General features: G+C 37.4%; 1 protein-coding gene across 4 annotated transcripts in view; it reads left to right on the top strand.

The window, feature by feature from the left end:
* Positions 1–19,115, top strand: part of AAMDC (adipogenesis associated Mth938 domain containing) — a 123,460-nt gene that overhangs the window by 15,820 nt on the left and 88,525 nt on the right. The window contains exon 2 of one of the 4 annotated variants that reach the window (XM_001363180.4): positions 6,263–6,390. The exons of 2 other annotated variants lie outside the window; for them this stretch is intronic. The gene's annotated coding sequence lies outside the window, so the exon portion shown is untranslated. Of the gene's footprint in view, positions 1–6,262; positions 6,391–10,261; positions 10,366–19,115 lie in introns of those variants that run through there. One more of the 4 variants, XM_056794931.1, reaches the window with a different exon arrangement.

The raw sequence follows: 19,115 nt of genomic DNA, 5'->3' as shown, positions 1-19,115 counted from the left end.
GAATCACTTAACTAACTCACCTATCTTCCAAATCTCCCCCATGTTCTAGAATGTAGGGGAGAGAGACAGAGTTAACTCATCAATCACATAGAAGTTTCTTTCCCAATCACCACACCACACCTTGTGTGCACACACAACACAGAGTTACAAAACAGTTAAATAAACTGCTTCAGATTATCAGCAGTCCCAGGCACCCAACCTTCACCTGCCATTCTGCTTTAGGTTTCAGGATCCTTTCCGCTGTGAAGATGAGATTGACTTTCCCCTTGTCTATCTTTGACTCAATCAACCAAAGCTTGGACACTCCTACTTGGCACTAGGTGGGGGAGTTCCCAAGCCACTTAGAGAGCTCTACCCTTTCAACTCAATAAGTCAGAAACTTGTGAATCCTTTAATAAGAGTTTACACCCTCAAGAGATGAGAGGTTTCTCCAGAGATAACAGTTCTCCAAGATGAAACAGGAATGAACTCTAGATGTTTGAATTCATCCAGCTGGGCCAGGCCCTGAGGTTGTCCTCAGGCCTCACACCACCAACTGCCTCTTGACAATGAAGTTCTCTATCAGGTTTTGATATTACACAAGATCTTATTAGATGTCTTCCTTCTTGTGAGTAAAGGTACTCCCAAGAAAAGTCCAAAGGTTTCCCTTCTCTCACTGCTAAACTTGGTATCCAAGATCTACAGAGCTTGGCTTCCCTCTCTCTCCTCCCAGCTCCAAGACAGGAAGCAGCTGGTCAGTGCTCCTTCAAATCTGCCTTCTAGACTCTAGAATCTCCTGTCTCAGAGTTCCTAGCATGTGGTCAGACCAACTTCTGCAAACCAACCTCTCGATATACTTAGTTTATTTCTATCCCTGTAATTTCCCTCTAACATTCTGCCCTCTGAGCAAGTCAAAACTTTTGGGAAAAAAGATTTGGCATTTGCTCATCAACAAAACCTAAATTCCCCTTTACTGCAAACCTACTCTATTATACTTACCCAAAATAACAAACAGTCTTTAACCTAATATTATCTACATCTTACAACTTATTAGTACCCGACACTAGGGAATTCAACCAGGGAAAGAAATGAAAGGGAATTATAATAAGCAATTACATAGATCAAAATGCAAACATTTGCAAAAACAAAACCAGTAATAAAATAAAAAATACAAATGCAAAATGTAGACTATAAAAGAATGCAATAAAAATTAAAAAATACAAAATACAAAAACATTTCTAAAACCAGTTGTTAAAAGAATAAACTATAATGCTAAGCTAATACATAAAAACTAAACTTATCTAAAAATATAATAACAATGTAACAAAGCTTGAAAAGAGAAAAATTACACAAAACACAATGTAGCACATGCTTTTAGAAACAAAATCTGTCTAAAAAAGAAACATGCAAAGTGCACTTAAAAATCTTAATTGAACAATTCAAAACAAAACTTTTTAAAACTAGAATCCTGATTCTATTACAGACAACGAAACTTGTCTACATAGAACTTGAAAACTGAGTATCCTATCCCAAGAAATCTAACATTTGCAACATTGTAACTGTACATCTAGTTACAAAATCTATACATATATGTACAAGAATATCTTTATACAAATATGCATATGTGCAAATTAAAAAATAAATTCTTACTCTACTGCAACTATTCACAATCAAATATACAAGATATACAGAAATATACAGAATACACACATGTATATACATGTATATACACTCACTATGTTACAGGTCATTTACATGCATGTACATGAATATTTACATATATCATGACAATTTTCACCCTTTGAGAATACTAAAAAACAAATCTTCATATAGATCTATATGTTCTTGAATGTTACCTGAACAGAATGCCACACACTTCACATTTATTGAAACTAAAGTACATAGATATTATAGTGTTATTCTAAGTAATTCATAATATATCCACTTATCTATATAGATAATTTTACTTATTATAACAGTTCTTATTATTATCTTTACTTATTATAACAGATCTTATAACAGTTTGTGATGAATGTATCTATCCTAATGTATATGCATGTTGCATGCAACCATACTAACCAAATCTTCAGATTCTCCTCATGTTGTCTGTTGTCTATCTTCATACTTCTTGGTAGTATTTATGTAGTGTTGGATGTCTCTAAAGTGGAAATGTGCTATGTTAAAATGATGCAGAATCTCACAGTTATATGTCCATCATCCATGTGTTTCTCTTCTATGCTAGATTCTTATGGAATGTCTCTGTTACTATCATGTCTATTTGTTGCTATCCGCTCTGTTCTGCAGTCTGACTTTCTTCAATCATCTTCTCCTTTAATATCTTCTTCCTCTGGAATCGTCCCCTCCTTTATGAACTTTCTGACTGCAGACTCTTTTGACTGATGGAATCTCTCAGCTCTCTCCTATATTTCTGTTTGCTATCCTTTCTTCTCCTTCTTCTTCTTCTACAGGAACTATTTCTTCTTCCCTATGAGCTAATTTAATGTGTGAGCAATGGAACCTGTGAATCTTAAAATTTCTCAGACTCTACCTTAGAACATTTGGTTAAGGCTATGCCCCATTTAAACAATGTAGGTACTTGATCAGGAATGTATTGGGAACTTTAACCTTACTCCACCCATATTTAGTCATACCTTAAGGGGAAGATAAAGTTGTAAACTCCTTACTGAACAATGAAAAAGTACTTAACTCATACTTATAGTGAGGCAAAAGCCCTTAAGCTAGATCTGTTTTTTAGATCTAATACAAAAGAGGACTAAGTACCTATGAAGGTTAAATTAATCACTAAAAGGGCAAGCTTAGCAAAGAGATGTGAATTACTCAGAAGTTTTAGGCTATCCAGAGAAGGTGATAACAAGATGTGAATTAAGAATGGTCAGTCCTTTGGAAAACATCTACTGTGATTGGTAGACGTGAAAACTTAGGGGAGGTGACATAGGAGAAAATCCTCTTTAAAAAGAGCTGTCTGAACCAGTTCATGGGAGTTAAGAATAATTCAGCTTAGGAAGCTGAACTGGAGGGTCTCTCTGAACACTAGAGTTTTGCTTGGAAAGATCTTGTGGTGAGTGATTAAAGACTAACTTAATTTCTCTCTTAAAGAGATCGGTCTAGGCCCTAGCCTTTTCCTATTATTTCCTCTTACTCTGTCTCTCTCTCCCTTTCCTTAATTCCTTCATTTGTATTAATTAAATCTCCATAAAAGCTAGCTGACTTGGGTATTTCATATTTGGGAATTTTTCCCATGGCGACCACTTATTTTTTGTTTAAATCAAGACATTAAAATTTATCTTTACAGTCTTGAAACCCATATTTTCGTGGTCACAGTTTATGGCAACTACTCTTTTGTCTGTAACAAACCACAAATCTTTTCCTAGAACTTTTCTTGCTGAAGGTGATGTTAAAGCAACTATATAAGTACCATTCCAAGTTGTCTGTGTGGCAGATGTTTTGTTAAAGTTTTTGATGTATACTGAATCACCTGGCTTCATATCATGTAGTGAGTAGTCGAGAGGACCATTCTGGATCAAAACCCCCATGTCATGTAGTTCTTTCAGTTTTTATTGCAATGCAATGATATATGAAACAATTTGTGTATCCTCTCCTAACACTGACACAAAAGCGATCTTGTAAGTTTTGGCTTGCAATGGTGCATGCCCATAGAGTTATCATATGATGAGATATGTAAATCAACACAAGGTCTAGTTCGCAGATAGAACATTGCTATTGGGAGAATTGCTGACCATTTAAGATGTGTCTCAGTAAAAAGTTTCCCCACCATCATTTTGATCTCCCTGTTCAGATGTTCTACTTGTCCTGAACTTTTTGGATAATCTGGTACATGATGTTTTGCTGTAAATTTTCATACACCTGTTTCAGAATCTGGTTTATACAATGACTCCCTTTGTCCGAATCTATCGTAATCAGAATTCCAAATCTGGGAATAATCTCCCTTAGCAAGATTTTAACTAAAAATGCTGATGTATTTGTAGCAGATGGAAATACTTCTGGACATCTCATCAACTTATCCACCAAAACTAAGCAAAACTTGAATTTCCCTGCTTTTGGTACACTAATGTAATCTATCTGCAAATTTTCAAAAGGGCTATATGCCAAAGGTCTCCCACCTAGACTTTTTTTTCTGAAATACATTCTGATTGAACCTTTGACTGATAGAATAGCATGTTCAGACTCTATTTGCAAGGATCATAATCCCTGGGGCAATCCATGCTCTCTTTACTGTATCAATAATAGCCTGAGTTCTAAAATGTCCTTCCTTATGGATAGCCTAGCATATATGGTTGTAAAAATCTTTGGGTAAGATTGACTTTCCAGTGGATGTCACCCACATTACATTTTCCTACCTAGCTCCAAACTTCTATTTCCATGTTTGAATCTCAGAGTCCAAATATACTTTTTGGAGATCTGTTGACTCTATAATAGAGAGATTCATCACATAGATTGGAGCTTTCCATGCTGCATATTTGGCCATGACATCTGCACCATAATTTCTTTTTGACACTGGATCTCTACCAAAAGAATGGCCTCAGCAATGTATCACAGCTAAAACTGCTTTGGTTTTTGGATAGCTGCTAGTAAGTCTTTTATGATTTCAGTGTGTATTATCTGCTTCCCTCTTTATGTTATGAATCCCCCTCTGTTTCCATATCGAACCTGTAACATGACAGATCAAGAAGGCATATCTAGAATCTGTATAGATGTTAGCTACCTTGCCCTCTGCTAGGATGCAGGCATGTTTCAGAGCTATGAGTTCTGCTCCTTGAGTGCTTATGTTTTTGGGTAGAGAGGCATACCACAGAGTCTCAAACTCAGTGACTACTGCTGCTCTTGTGTAGCGAATACCATTGTGCATGAAGGATAAACCATCTGCAAAAAGCTCTAGGTCAGGATTGTCTATTGGAATATCTTTCAAATCCTTCCTCAGTTGCTCTGTTAATTGGATAACTTTTTTACAACCGTGCAATGGTTCCCCATTTGTTGGTAAATCTGGTAGTAGTGTTGCTGGATTTAACACACTTCACCTTTCAAGCTGTATGCTTTCATTACCCCAAAGAATTATTTTATACTTAGAAATTCGCTGGTCAGAAAATGCTTGAGTATGAAATTTTCTCATAAGTGCTTCAATTTGATGGGAACAATATACAGTGAGTGTATATCCCAGAACTAAATTTGCAAACTTTTGCACTAGCAATGCTGCTGCTGCTACTCCACAGAGACATGAAGCTGTTCTGGCTGTTATGGGATCTAACTGTGAGCTATAATATCCTACAGGACAAAGATTTTGGCCCAGAGTCTGTGTCAACACTCCAGAAGCTATCCCTTTACACTCAATAACAAATAGTTGGAATGGTTTTGAATAATCTGGGATCCCAAGAGCTGGAGTTGAAAGAATAGTTTCTTTTAGCTTTGTTATGACTTGCAGATGTTCAGATTTGAGTTTTAATGGTTCAGATTCTGAATTTATGGTTAGATCAGTGAGACATTTGGTCAGCTCACTGTATCCATGGATCCATTGGTGACAGAATCCCCTTGTACCAAGTATTGCCCTGAGCTGCCTTTTTGTTTTTTTTGCGCACTCAGCTTTTGTATGCCAGCAATTTGCTTTTAGGAAATACTTCTAGAATACCCTGATAGTATAAATCCTAAATATTCAATCCTTAGCAACACCACTGTAGCTTTGCTTTGGAGATCTTATGTCCTCACTTATACAATTCACACAAAAGAAATTTGCTATCCCTTAAACAAACTTTTGCATTTGGAGACACTAGAAGAATGTCATATACAAAATGTACTAGCTTGCTTTCCTTAAAATTTATAGGTTTTTAGTTCTAAATTTAGGATTTGGGAGAACACAGAGGGGCTTTTGCAATACCCTTGAGGAAGACAGGGCCAACAGAACGAATTTCCCTCCCAAGTAAATGCAAAAAATCTTTTGTGAGTCTTTATGAATTGGGATTGAAAAGAAAGCAGAACATAAGTCTACCACCATGAAATGCCTGGCATGGCTAGGTATTGAGGGCATAATTGTTGCTGGGCTTGGAACAATAGCATGGGATTTTATGGCATAATCATTGACTGCTCTTAAATCTTGCACAAATCTGTAGACAGTTTTCCTTGCTGCATCGATCTTTGGTTTTTTTACTGGGAGCATAGGGGTATTAAATTCAGACATGCAAGGTACTATGATTCCTTGTTGTAACAGGGATTCTATAATTGGTCTGATCCCTTCCACTGTTTCTTTACTTAGGGGGTACTGTGGAATACAAGGTGGAAGACCTGCTTTTATCCTCAGCCTAACTGGAGTTGCTTATTTAAGTAACCCTACATCTGTAGAAGACAAAGCCCAAATTTGCTCCAGAATATCTCCGGAATGGGGTAAATTATCTCTCTATCTCCCTCTGACTTAACCGTATCTAAGAACAGTATGGGAAATACTTTCAAAGATTCTTCTGGAAGGTGTAAAGATCTCATTCTATAAAGTGTACATTGAATGGTAGCCCTTAATTTATATAAAAGATTCCTGCCCAGGAGGTTCATAAAGCAGGAGGGCATTAGTAAGAACAAGTGCTCAACAGACAGAGGATCTAATGATACCATTTTCAGCTCTAATTTCTTCACCCTTAGTGGTCTCCCAGTAGCCCCCACTACTTTCATTGTCCCTACAAATTTGCAGTCATCAGGGGATGTTTTCAAAACAGATTTACTAGGACCTGTACTACAAGAAGATCACAAATCTGTTCCCCCACTTTTAATGAGACATGTGGTTTCGTGCTATTTGGAAGTGAGTATGTTTCTATGATTGGTGCTAAAACGGAGGGATCTGTGAATTACACCTCTAATTCTTGTCCATCACATCTCATCGCCTCATTGTCTTTTTACTTCACTGCTTTGCCAGGATTTTACACTGCTGTTATTTTGCCAGGACTTAGTTGCTTCACCACAGCTTCCTATTGTTCCTGTTCCATTCCTCTCACTATTACTATTGAATCATTGTTTTCTTCCCCACAATCTGTAATTATACTATTTTTTTCCTTTTCTATCTCATTGATTATATAGCTTTCCCCTCAAGTTGTCTCCTGTTGCCTGTTGTTTTTTAATATGCTGCTCTGGGGACACATTCATAATGCACAGGCTCCCTTTTGCATATCTCTTTTCTGGCAACTACTCCCTGCCACCTGAGAGTACTTGGATCTTGCCCTATTCTTTACAAATTCCTGCTTAGTTTGCAGTTCAGGAGCTTGTTGGGATCCTTGGCAACATGTGTGAGCATAACATTTAGTTTGGTCTTGTCTCTGGTAGGGATTGAATCTATTTGCATAGCCATAAGAATTTGGCCTCTACCTGTTGTTATTGTTGTAGCCATTGTAGTTGTTGTTTTCTCTGTTTCCTCTAAATGTTTGACCAGAGAATTTCCCCCTAAAATGACATTCCCTCATAAAATGGCCAGCCCGGTTACATAGGTAGCATCTGGGTAGATTTTGCCTAGGTTGTCTGGGCATAAATTCAGTTTGGGGTTGGTATGATCTTAGAACTGTTATTGCCTTCACTTTTTTGATTTCACTGTCTCTAGGTTTTTAAATTTCTTTTTATTTTTAATTTCATACATTGTTCCTTGGTTACAAAAATCATTTTATTTCCTTCCCTACCCTCCCTCATCCCTCCCATAGACGATGCACAGTTTGACTGCTTACATTGGTTTTGCTTGTACAGAAACTTTTTAATTTGATGTAGTCAAAATTATTTATTTTACATTTTGTGACTCTTTCTAAGTCTTGCTTGGTTTTAAAATCTTTCCCTTCCCAAAGGTCTGACAAATATACTATTCTGTGTTCACCTAATATTCTTATACTTTCGTTCTTTATGTTCAGGTCATTCACCCATTCTGACTTTATCTTGGTGTAGGGTGTGAGGTGTTGGTCCAAGCCTAATCTCTCCCATAATATCTTCTAATTTTCCCAGAAATTTTTATCAAAAAGTGGATTTTTGTCCCAAAAGTTGATGTCTTTAGATTTGTTATAGACTGTTTTGCTAAGGTCCCTTACCCCAAGTCTATTCCACTGATCCTCCTTTCTGTCTCTTAGCCAGTACCAAATTGTTTTGATGACCACTGCTTTATAGTATAGTTTGAGATCTGGGATTGCAAGACCTCCTTCCTTCGCATTTTTTTTCATTATTTCCCTGGATATCCTTGATCTTTTGTTCTTTTGAACAAAATGAACTTTGTTATGATTTTTTCTAATTCCGTAAACAAGTTTTTTGGGAGTTTGATGGGTATGGCACTAAATAAATAGATAAGATTGGGTAGGATGGTCATTTTTATTATGTTAGCTCGTCCCACCCATGAGCAGTTAATGTTTTTCCAATTGCTCAGATTTTGTTTTAGTTGTGTGGACAGTGTTTTGTAGTTGTGTTCATATAGTTCCTGTGTTTGTTTTGGCAGATAGATTCCTAAGTATTTTATATTGTCTAAGGTGATTTTAAATGGTATTTCTCTTTCTAATTCTTGCTGCTGAAAAGGGTTAGAGATATGTAGACATGTTGATGACTTATGCGGGTTTATTTTGTATCCTGCAACTTTGCTAAAGTTGTTGATTATTGTTGATTATTTCAAGTAACTTTTTGGTTGATTCTCTAGGATTCTTTAAGTAAACCATCATATCATCTGCAAAGTGTGATAGCTTGGTTTTGCCAATTTTAATACCTGCAATTTCTTTTTCTTTTTGCTACTACTAGTGTTTCTAGTACAATGTTAAATAATAAAGGTGCTAATGGGCATCATTGTTTCACTCCTGATCTTATTGGGAATGCATCTAGTTTATCCCCATTGCCAATGATGTTTGCTGATGGTTTTAGATATATGCTGTTTATTATTTTTAGGAAAGACCCTTCTATTCCTATGCTTTCTAGTGTTTTTAATAGGAATGGGTGTTGTATTTTATCAAAGGCTTTTTCTGTGTTTATTGAGATAATTATGTGGTTTTTGTTGGTTTGCTTGTTGATATGGTCAATTATGTGGATGGTTTTCCTAATATTGAACCATCCTTGCATTCCTGGTATAAATCCTTCCTGGTCATAATGAATAACCCTCCTGATCACTTGCTGGAGTCTTTTTGCTAGTATCCTGTTTAAGATTTTTGCATCTATGTTCATTAGGGAGATTGGTCTGTAGTTTTCTTTCTCCATTTTTGACCTGCCTGGCTTTGGAATCAGTACCATATTTGTGTCATAAAAGGAATTTGGTAGAACTCCCTCTTTGGTTATTATGTAAAATAGTTTGTATAGTTTTGGGGTTAGCTGTTCTTTGAATGTTTGATAGAATTCACTTGTGAATCCATCAGACCCTGGGGATTTTTTCTTAGGCAGTTCTTTGATGTCCTGTTGGATTTCTTTTTCTGATATGGGATTATTTAAGAATTCTATTTCTTCTTCTGTTAATCTAGGCAATTTATATTTTTGTAAATATTAATTCATATCACCTAGATTGGCATATTTATTGCCATATAATTGGGCAAAGTCGTTTTTAATTATTGCCTTAATTTCCTCTTGTAAAGATTAAAACTTAGGGGAAACTGAGGCAGTATAAATTAGTTTCTCTCTGCAAGGAGCATTATATTTTTTAGAGGTTGATTAAAGGTTGAGAATTTAAGAAAATACAAGTAAGAAAGGCATGTGCTATGTGGGCCGAGAGGCCCAATTCAATTTCACTCACATCATAAGAGACGCGTCTGCTCCAAAGCGGAAGTAGGAAAGGCACCCTCAGTAGGTTGAGAACTTCTTTAAATAATAATTTGCTCTTGGCCCAGGTGAGAATTCAGTGAGATTACAAAGCATTCTGGGGAAGTGGAGTAAGGACTTCTGGGGATTGAAGTCCTGGATTCAAGTCTCCATTTTTATACTCTTCATTGGAGATGAGGTCCCCCTTTTCATCTATGATGCTGTTAATTTGCTTTTCCTCTTTCCTTTTTTTAATTAGATTGACCAGTACTTTCTCTATTTTGTTTTTTTTCAAAGTTCCAGCTTCTAGTCTTATTTATTAGTTCGATAGTTCTATCACCACTGATTCTAGTTTTTGATTGGCTTCCCTAAGTTGTTTCCTGAGATCATCTATCAGGTCACTCTTTTCTTCAGAGTGTTAGTCTTTGCCTGCCTGAATATAGCAAGCTGTCCTCCTAAGTTCCTCCAAGTCCATATTCTCCCATGTTGGACAATTTGTTCTAAAGAAATTCCTAACTACATTGCAGGAATTCTTTACAAACTGATGGCGAATACGACTAAGGTTTTCCTCCGTCAGAATATCGATCCCCAAAAAATGTTCTCCTGCATCAATAATTCTACCTAGAAACGTTGCAGGTGAGACTCCAGACTCCTGTCTTAACCTCTTGAATTTAAACCATGTATCTGGGCCTTTAGAGTTGACTTTCATTGTTGCAATGACCAATTCCCTTACCTTTCCAAGATATCTGTATGCTTTTACCAAATTCATTTCAATGTCCGAATTTTCTGTGGGCCAGGGTATTAGGGCTGGATTACTATTTGTTCTATAAATTGCTGTTTTTCTCATTTTGTTAATAATTCTAATAAATCTTTAAAATCAGGATCAAAAATTTGAACAACCCTCTTAAATTCTTTGATCAATTTGTGGGGTTCATCATAAAATTTTGGAGTTCTGTGTTTCATTGCTTCCAAATCAGCTGACATGAATTGCTTATAGGCTTTCACATGCACTAAGCCAATGTCTGGAGCAATGTAAGATACATATCTGAGCGGGAACAAACTAGCAACATTATTCTCTAGTGCCTCGGTTTCTAAATGAAGGTTGGTGGATACTTGGTTATTGTCTTCACCCCCCTGCTTATTAGCTGGTGGCCTTGGCATGACCCCTTTTGCCTTGCCTAGTTCCATGCATTGTACTTCTAGTTGATTCAATTTGTGTTGTAGGGCCAATACTAATTGCTTCACTTCATTATCCCCAAAGTTGAAATATCCAGCACCCTTTAACCTTTTAGCAAAAGCTACAACTATCTTCTTAAACTTGTAGGAACAAATCAGCACGAGAACTACAAGAGGCAAGTATGACAGCATTATTCCAAGTATTAAATCCACAATGAGAAATAGAGCCTTACATCCCATAATTTGATGCAAAAAATCTGGTAAAAATACCAGGAAAAAACAGTATCATGATGAGTTGATACCAGAATAGTTCCATCATGCTGTATATAAGGTCCTTTGAGTAGTTTACCTCCTGAGTAGGTTGTATATCCTCAGGAAAATACAAGGTTCTATGCCCCTCCACTGTAAAATCTAAGCAATCTGTGAGAAAAAAAAAACAAAAAAAGAAAGCTGCTTGTCTGTTTGATTGACAACTACTGAGAGAGAGGTTATGGAGCCACCAAGTGGCTTAGCCACAGGCCTGCAGTTTTGTTAGTGATCCCTTGGGCCTATGAACTTTCAAGATTCCATTGCCTATTCCAATTGGCTGCTAAGAGCCAACATTTTAAAAATGGCCTCAAAATGCCTGTTAGACTCAAAAAATCCCAAATCTTTCAGGTTATGATAAGGTGTATGGGATGCCTCACTTCCCCTCAGAGAAGTAAGGCCAATGGGCCTTACCTATTGGGTCCAGTATGCAAAACAGACCTCCAAGCATTTGTTGGTATAAAAGGTAATAGATTTTATTAATAAAACAAAAGGGTAGGAAGTGAGAATTAAGGAATGTGGTTTCCTTAACCACTATGATTTCTCACTTCTCTCTCCCTCTAAGTTTCCCACATGGGGAAGCCTTTGTTTGTTTGACGCTCCCTAAGCCCTTTCCGTCTCTGGATAATTTTCCCAAGCCCTCTCTACATCTACCTGACTCTATAAAATTCTCCCTAGTTTGTTTCTCAAGAGATAACAGTTCTCCAAGATGAAATAGGGATGAACTCTAGATTTTTTTAGTTCATCCAGCTGGGCCAGGCCCTGAGGTTCTCCTCAGGCCTCACACCACCAACTGCCTCTTGACAACAAGGTTCTCTATCAGGTTTTGATATTACACAAAATATTTTTTTTGGGGGGAGGGTTCCAGTTTATTTTTTTTAATTTAAATTAATTTATTTAGTCAATTTAGAACATTATTCCTTGCTTATAAGAATCATATTATTTCCCTCCCTCCCCTCCCCCCACCCTTCCCATAACTGACACTCAATTTCACTGGGTATTACATGTGTCCTTGATCAAAACCTATTTCCATGTTGTTGGCATTTGCATTAGGATGTTCATTTAGAGTCTACATCCCCAACCATATCCCCTCCACCCATGTATTCAAGCAGTTGTTTTTTCTTCTGTGTTTCTACTCCCACAATTTTTTCTCTGAATGTGGATAAGTGTTTTTTCTCATAGATCCCTCCAAGTTCTTCGGATCACTGCATTGCCACTAATGGAGAAGTCTATTACATTCGATTGTACCACAGTGTAATCAGTCTCTGTGTATAGTGTTCTCCAGGCTCTGCTCCTTTCACTCTGCATTAATTCCTGGAGGTTGTTCCAGTTCCCATGGAATTCCTCCACTTCATTATTCCTTTGAGCACCAATAGTATTCCATCACCAACATATACCACAATTTGTTCAGCCATTCCCCAATTGAAGGGCATCCCCTCATTTTCCAATTTTTGGCCATCACAAAGAGTGCAGCTATGAATATTCTTGTACATGTCTTTTTACTTATTGTCTCTTTGGGGTATAAACCCAGCAGTGCTATAGCTGGATCAAAGGGCAGACAGTCTTTTCTCGTCCTTTGGACATAGTTCCAAATTGTCCTCCAGAATGGTTGTATCAGTTCACAACTCCACCAGCAATGCATTAATGTCCCAATTTTGCCACATCCCCTCCAACATTCATTACTTTCCTTTACTGTTATGTTAGCCAACCTGCTAGGTGTGAGGTGATACTATTACACAAGATTTTATTAGATGTCTTCTTTCTTGTGAGTAAAGGTACTCCCAAGAAAAGTCCAAAAGTTTCCCTTTTCTCAATGCTAGACTTGGTATCCAGGATCAACAGAGCTTGGCTTCCCTCTCTCTCCTCTCAACTCCAAGACAGGAAGCAGCTTCAGTTGGTCAGTGCTCTTTCAAATCCTCCTTCCAGATTCTAGAATCTCCTATCTCAGAGTTCCTAGCATATGGTCAGACCAACCTCTGCAAACCAACCTCTCATTATACTTAATTTATTTTTATCCCTGCAATGCCCTCTAACAAATGCCACATATTTATTAAGTACCTCTTCCTTTTGGCCTACTACTATAGTAAGCAATAGGGGAAATGTGCCCCTAAAGCAGAGGTAAGTATTATTTGGGATGAAGAGCAGATGTCATATCCAGATTGAGTAGAATACCAAAAAGTTATCCATTCTTTTTTTGACTGCCTTTATATTCTCAGCATTTAGCACAATGCCTGGCACATGGCAGCACTTAATAAATGTTTGTCAGCTTCACTTTTTTGTTAATTTATGCTTAATTTTTTTAGTAATTTCAGGATTTAAATGATTGTAGAAAGACAATTTATGATCTTGGAAATAAAACATGTTTGTGATACAGGCTTTTTGAGTATTTGCTTAAGATGATTATGGACCAGTATTTTGGAAAATAAGAATGTAGCCTATATGGATAGTGGGAGCCCTTGTTAAGATTAAAATTTATGGAACTGAGGCAGGAAGAAATTAGTTTCTCTCTGCAAGGAGCATTATATTTTTTAGAGGTTTATTAAAGGTTGAGAATTTAAGAAAAATACAAGTAAAAAAGGCATGTGCTATGTGGGCCGAGAGGCCCAATTCAATTTCACTCACATCATGAGACTCATCTGCTTGCCAGTGGAGACAGGAAGAGCAGAGAGCCCGCCATGGGTGGAGACCCTTTAAATAATGATTTTGCTCTCGGGGCCCAGGTGAGAATTCAGTGAGATTACAAAGCATTTTGGGGAAGTGGAGAAAGGACTTCTGGGGATCGAAGTCCTGGATTCGAGTCCATTTTTACACCCTTAACCCAATTCCCACTAGCTTTGGCAAGTTGGGTACCCAAAGAGTGGCTGACTAAACTTCTCACTCAAGATTCTAAGGGACATGCCTAGGTGTTTGGGTTCTTTCCCTAATATTCTAATTAATTTCTAATATTCAGATTAAGCCCCCTTACTGGTATATTCTCCTCAATATTAGTTTTCCAGACCCAGTTAATATCTCTTCAATATTCAATAGCAATAGTAACATTTGATAATCCAATTCATTAAACATTTTTTTAAGCACCTACTATGTACCCAACATGAAGCACTGAGGATACAATTAGTCAAAAAGACAGCCTTACCCTGAAGGGCTGACAATCTAATTAGAGATAAGGGGGAGACAACACACAAAAGGAGGCAGGAAAGGAAAAGAGATAGTAGAGAGACAAACAGTTACCCCAGCACAGGGACATTTTGTTTCATGAAGTTGAAACCAAACAGAGCAGCAGATGCAGAGTAGAAAGCCAGTCTGCCATCCAGTTTACTAGTTGACATCAATTTATTAAGTTAGTAAATATTTATTAAGTGCCATGCACTGTGCTTAGTACTGGAGATACAAAAAGAGGCACAAGACATAGTGTCATCAATAATCCCAATCTAAATTCACTTTTACACAGAGATATTTGTTTTGGGAGAGCTTGAGATTAAACCCCAGACTCAGTTAGGATGCTCCCTCAAGAATGGCAGGCTTGGGGCAGCTGGGTAGCTCAGTGGATTGAGAGCCAGGCCTAGAGACAGGAGGTCCTCAGACACTTCCCAGCTGTGTGACCCTGGGCAAATCACTTAACCCCCATTGCCTAGCCCTTACCACTCTTCTGCCTTGGAACTAATACACAGTATTAATTCCAAGATGGAAGGTAAGGGTTAAAAAAAAAAGAATGACAGGCTCCAGTGATTATCTTTAAAAATAGAGAAATTTGTTTGATATGAATATGTTGAGTTGAATAACAAGAAAGCAGGTACAGATGAGATACTGCCTCCTAGAAGAGATGGGGTTTGGGATTCTTATACCCTTTTGACAATGGGGGCTATGTGACCAGAGATGGGTTGATTGGGTGGTGAACTACAAAGTGACCTAGGATGGGGTAATGGAGTAATGTTTTGTGCCTTGAAGACAAAAGGGGGTGAACTGGGTAGTTCAGGGGATGATTAGAAATCAGAGATACAAATGAATGCTTATCAGAAGCAAACTGGAAGGTACATATCTGTGCTTATCAAAAAACTAAGAAGAGAGGCCAAAGGAAGTGTCTTTCTCAGCTCAAAGTTACCTCCCTTCAGCAGTGCAGCAATGCAAGGGAAAAAGGAATTCCTTATGTACTTTTTGACCTGGGATACCTTTGAGCTTTTGGGGTATCCAGGGGAAGCCCATACTTGCATATCAATATTTACTGAGAAAACAGAGGAAGAACAGAAATATAAAGCCATCCTCCCAAATCCGGGACACACAGTCTCTTCCACCATCTCAGTCCCTGGGTAGGAGAATAGGCTGAAACAAAAAGCAGTTTTTATAAAGAATTTACTCTTCTAAGTTCTCTTCCAAATGCTCCATTAATGAAGAAAAAGCATTTCACCTACTAAGTTAATGAGGGAATAGGCAAACTGGTACTGGCTCCAGTTTCTGGTCTCTAACATTTCACTATCTCCCAATCATTCAGAGGTCACAAATTTGCAGCCAAAATACTCCACCTCAGAGTAAGAAAGAAGAGATTCAATTTAGACAGATAAAGAGCCTCCCTTGTGCTGTCATGGCTTCCTAGTAACCCACTTCTCCCCAGAGGTCCCCAGAAATTCATACTTCTCACTCAAAGCTCCCAGGGATTGCTTTAGCCTGTTAGTAACTTTTTTTGTACATTCCATTCCTGCTCAACAGACAGACAAAAGGTTTTCATTCTCCATACAATAAGTGGACCTTATGCTTTGAAGTGGTGGACCTGTGACCACGAAAATATGGGTTTCAAGACTGTGAATTGCCCAAACTGTAAAGATAATTTTTAGCATCTTGATTTTATATCAAAAATAAGTGGTCTCCATGGGAAAAATTCTCAAATATGAAATACCCAAGTCAGCTGGGTTTTATGGAGATTTTAATTAATATAAATGAAGGAATTAAGGAAAGGGAAAGAGTGTGAGATTTAAAATGGTTGAGGTCTTAAACTGTAGTGATTAAAATAGTGGAAGATATAAATTGTGATAGATATAAGAGAGGGTGAGTAAATTTGACCGCAGAAATATGTTTCACTACAGTGTCTTGGGTTTAAAATCAAATATAAGGTGGTCACCAGGGAAATATTCCCAATTATTCAATTACCCAAGTCAATTGGGTTTTATAGAGATTTTAATTAACAATACAATGAGTAATCAAAGAAAAAGAGAGAGAGTAAAAAAGGAATAAGTATGAAGGGCCTCAAGCCAATATGGCCTAGACCTGAGTCTTAAAAAAGAAATCAGTCAGTTTTTTATAACTCACCATAAGATATGCCTAAGTAAGGATTTCTAATGACACCAGGCCAGCAGCATCTCAGCTGCTTTCACCAGCTCCCTCCTCCATCTGAATGTTTCAGAACCAGTCTCCTCAGAATGAGTCTCTCCAATCTGAATGTTTCAGAATGAATTCTCATAGAGTCTTCCAGCCAGAGATTGTTTCAAAGGGCCTCTCTCAAGAGCCTCCAGAGCTCCTACCCCAGAGGGACAGAGCCCCTCAGAGGAGCTCCTCAAGGAGCTCTTCAGAATGAGAGTCAGAAATCGAGATCTTTTGCTCTTCTCTGAGCTCTTATTTTTAAGGGCAAAATTTCCTCTGTCACCTCCCCTAAGTCCTTACATCTACCAATCACTGTAGATGTTTCTAAAGGACCTCCCATTCTTAGTCCACACCTAAGAAGGTGTGGATTTTTGAGTAATTCACACCAGGAAAGCTCTGAGTACGTTTTCCAGTTCTTTGTTCCTTGTAAATTCACAAGTTGCTTGACCTTTATAGGTACTTAGCTTAAGAAAAATATGGGTTTAAGTACTTTTCATTGTTCAGAAAAGAGTTTACAACTTTATCTTCCCCTAGGGCAGACCCAAGTAGGTAAAGTAGAATTCTCACATTCCTGCTTTAAGTAGAGTTCACTGCCCAAATGGGGAATGGTCTTAATCCAATCTTATAAAGTAGGGTCTGGGAAATTTTAAGGTTTACAAGAGACAGAGTAAGAGGAAATAGTAGGAAAAGGCTAGGGCTTTCTCTTTAAGAGAGAAACTAAGTCAGTCTTAAATCACTCACCACAAGATCTTTCCAAACAAAACTCTAGTGTTCAGAGACCCAGCAGCCTCCTCTGACTCCTGACCTCCAATTCAGCTTCCAAAGCTGAATTAAATTGAACAACCTTGAACTGATTCAGACAGCTCCTTTTAAAGAGAAATTTCTCTTGTGTCACCTCCCCTAAATTTTCATGTCTACCAATCACAGTAGACGTTTTTCCTAGGACAGCCCATTCTTAGTTTTTAGTTCTCACCTTCTCTGGGTAGATTATATCTTCTGAGTATTTCACACCTCTTTGTTAAGCTTGCCTCTTGCAAGTTGCCTGACCTTTTAGTGATTAATTTGACCTTCATAGGTACTTAGCACCCTTTTTGTATTAGATCTAAAAATAGACCTAGCTTAAGGGCTTTTGCCTCACTATAAATATGGGTTAAGTACTTTTTCATTGTTCAGTAAGGAGTTTACAACTTTATCTTCCCCTAAAGTATGCCTAAGTATGGGTGGAGTAATGTTAGAGTTCCCAATACATTCCTGACCAAGTACCTCCATTGTTTAAATGGGGAATGGCCTTAACCATAACCTTAAGATAATGTTCCAAGGTAGAGTCTGAGAAATTTTAAGATTCACAGACCAGACCCTTCATCTGACATTTCTAGAAGCTGGTTCACCAAATGTATATGTTCCCAGGTCTGGAGACACAATGGCCATTCCTCCATTTACAGAAAGAAACAAGAGGAATTTTGTTAACTACGCTAATGAAAGGCTTTGTTGTATAAGATCAGATTTTAGACTATAATTATCAAGATCGTAAAAAGCTTTTTTGTAAACCTGTAAGAAAAGAATGACTTCAATGTGGATGAAGTTACATAGAAATTCAATAAGTTTTGCATTGGTAGGGAAAATGGACTGGAAGGTGATGGTTCTAAAAATGAGTAGGGTGGCAAGTAGAATATACATTCATGAGCACTGGTCAAAACATTAAAAGTAAGGATTAGAGAGGAAGGGCTAAAAGGAAGATAAAATGAAGCACTATATATGACTAGATTTAGTCAAGTAATCATGCATATATTTTGCTACATTCACAAGGTAGATGATGACAGTTTATTTTAAGCATTAGATTCACATTTCTTTCTAGAAGTCCTGAAAATCCAGTGGTATTTTATTTCTCAACATACTTACTATTTCAGGAAAAAATAATACTATTATTTTGCAGTGGCTAAATCCTTCTGGAAGCATTTCATTCAAATCATTTGTTCATTCAGCAGATATTTGTGGAGCACCTACAGTTTTAAGCCACCAAGGTTGGTTCTAAGGGGCAAGACCTAGATCTTGTCCACAAGGAATCTACTTAAGATAAGATAAATATGCAAGTAAGTACACTACAAAGGAGATAAAAACAAGGTATTATAGGGATTTGAATAATTGAAAGGACTTCTGACCTAGAGGATTAGATGTTTTTATTGTAGATATGGTATTTGAATTAGGCCTTGAAAGAATGATAATATTTTAATTGAAGAAAATGAGAGTCATGCAGAGAATGAATTGCAAGCAAAGGGAAGAACATGATGAAGGGAACAGAGGCATAAAACTATGGAATGTAATCAAGGTTGTGACAAGGAAATCACTTTAAAAGACTGATATATATTAATTTAAGGTCGCCAAGGAATTCAGCTATGTAATTCCTTAATGAAAACTCAAGTCAGCAGTCAACCTTTTATGGAGTTTAATTACAAACAGGAGGAAGAAAGGTATGAGAGAGAGAGAGAGAGAGAGAGAGAGAGAGAGAGAGAGAGAGAGAGAGAGAGAGAGAGAGAGAGAAGGGAATAGGGCTTAAA

This window comes from Monodelphis domestica, chromosome 4, assembly GCF_027887165.1.
Source record: "Monodelphis domestica isolate mMonDom1 chromosome 4, mMonDom1.pri, whole genome shotgun sequence".
NCBI lineage: Eukaryota > Metazoa > Chordata > Mammalia > Didelphimorphia > Didelphidae > Monodelphis > Monodelphis domestica.
Note: the sequence above shows the minus strand (reverse complement) of the source record. Positions and strands in the feature narration are given on the sequence as shown.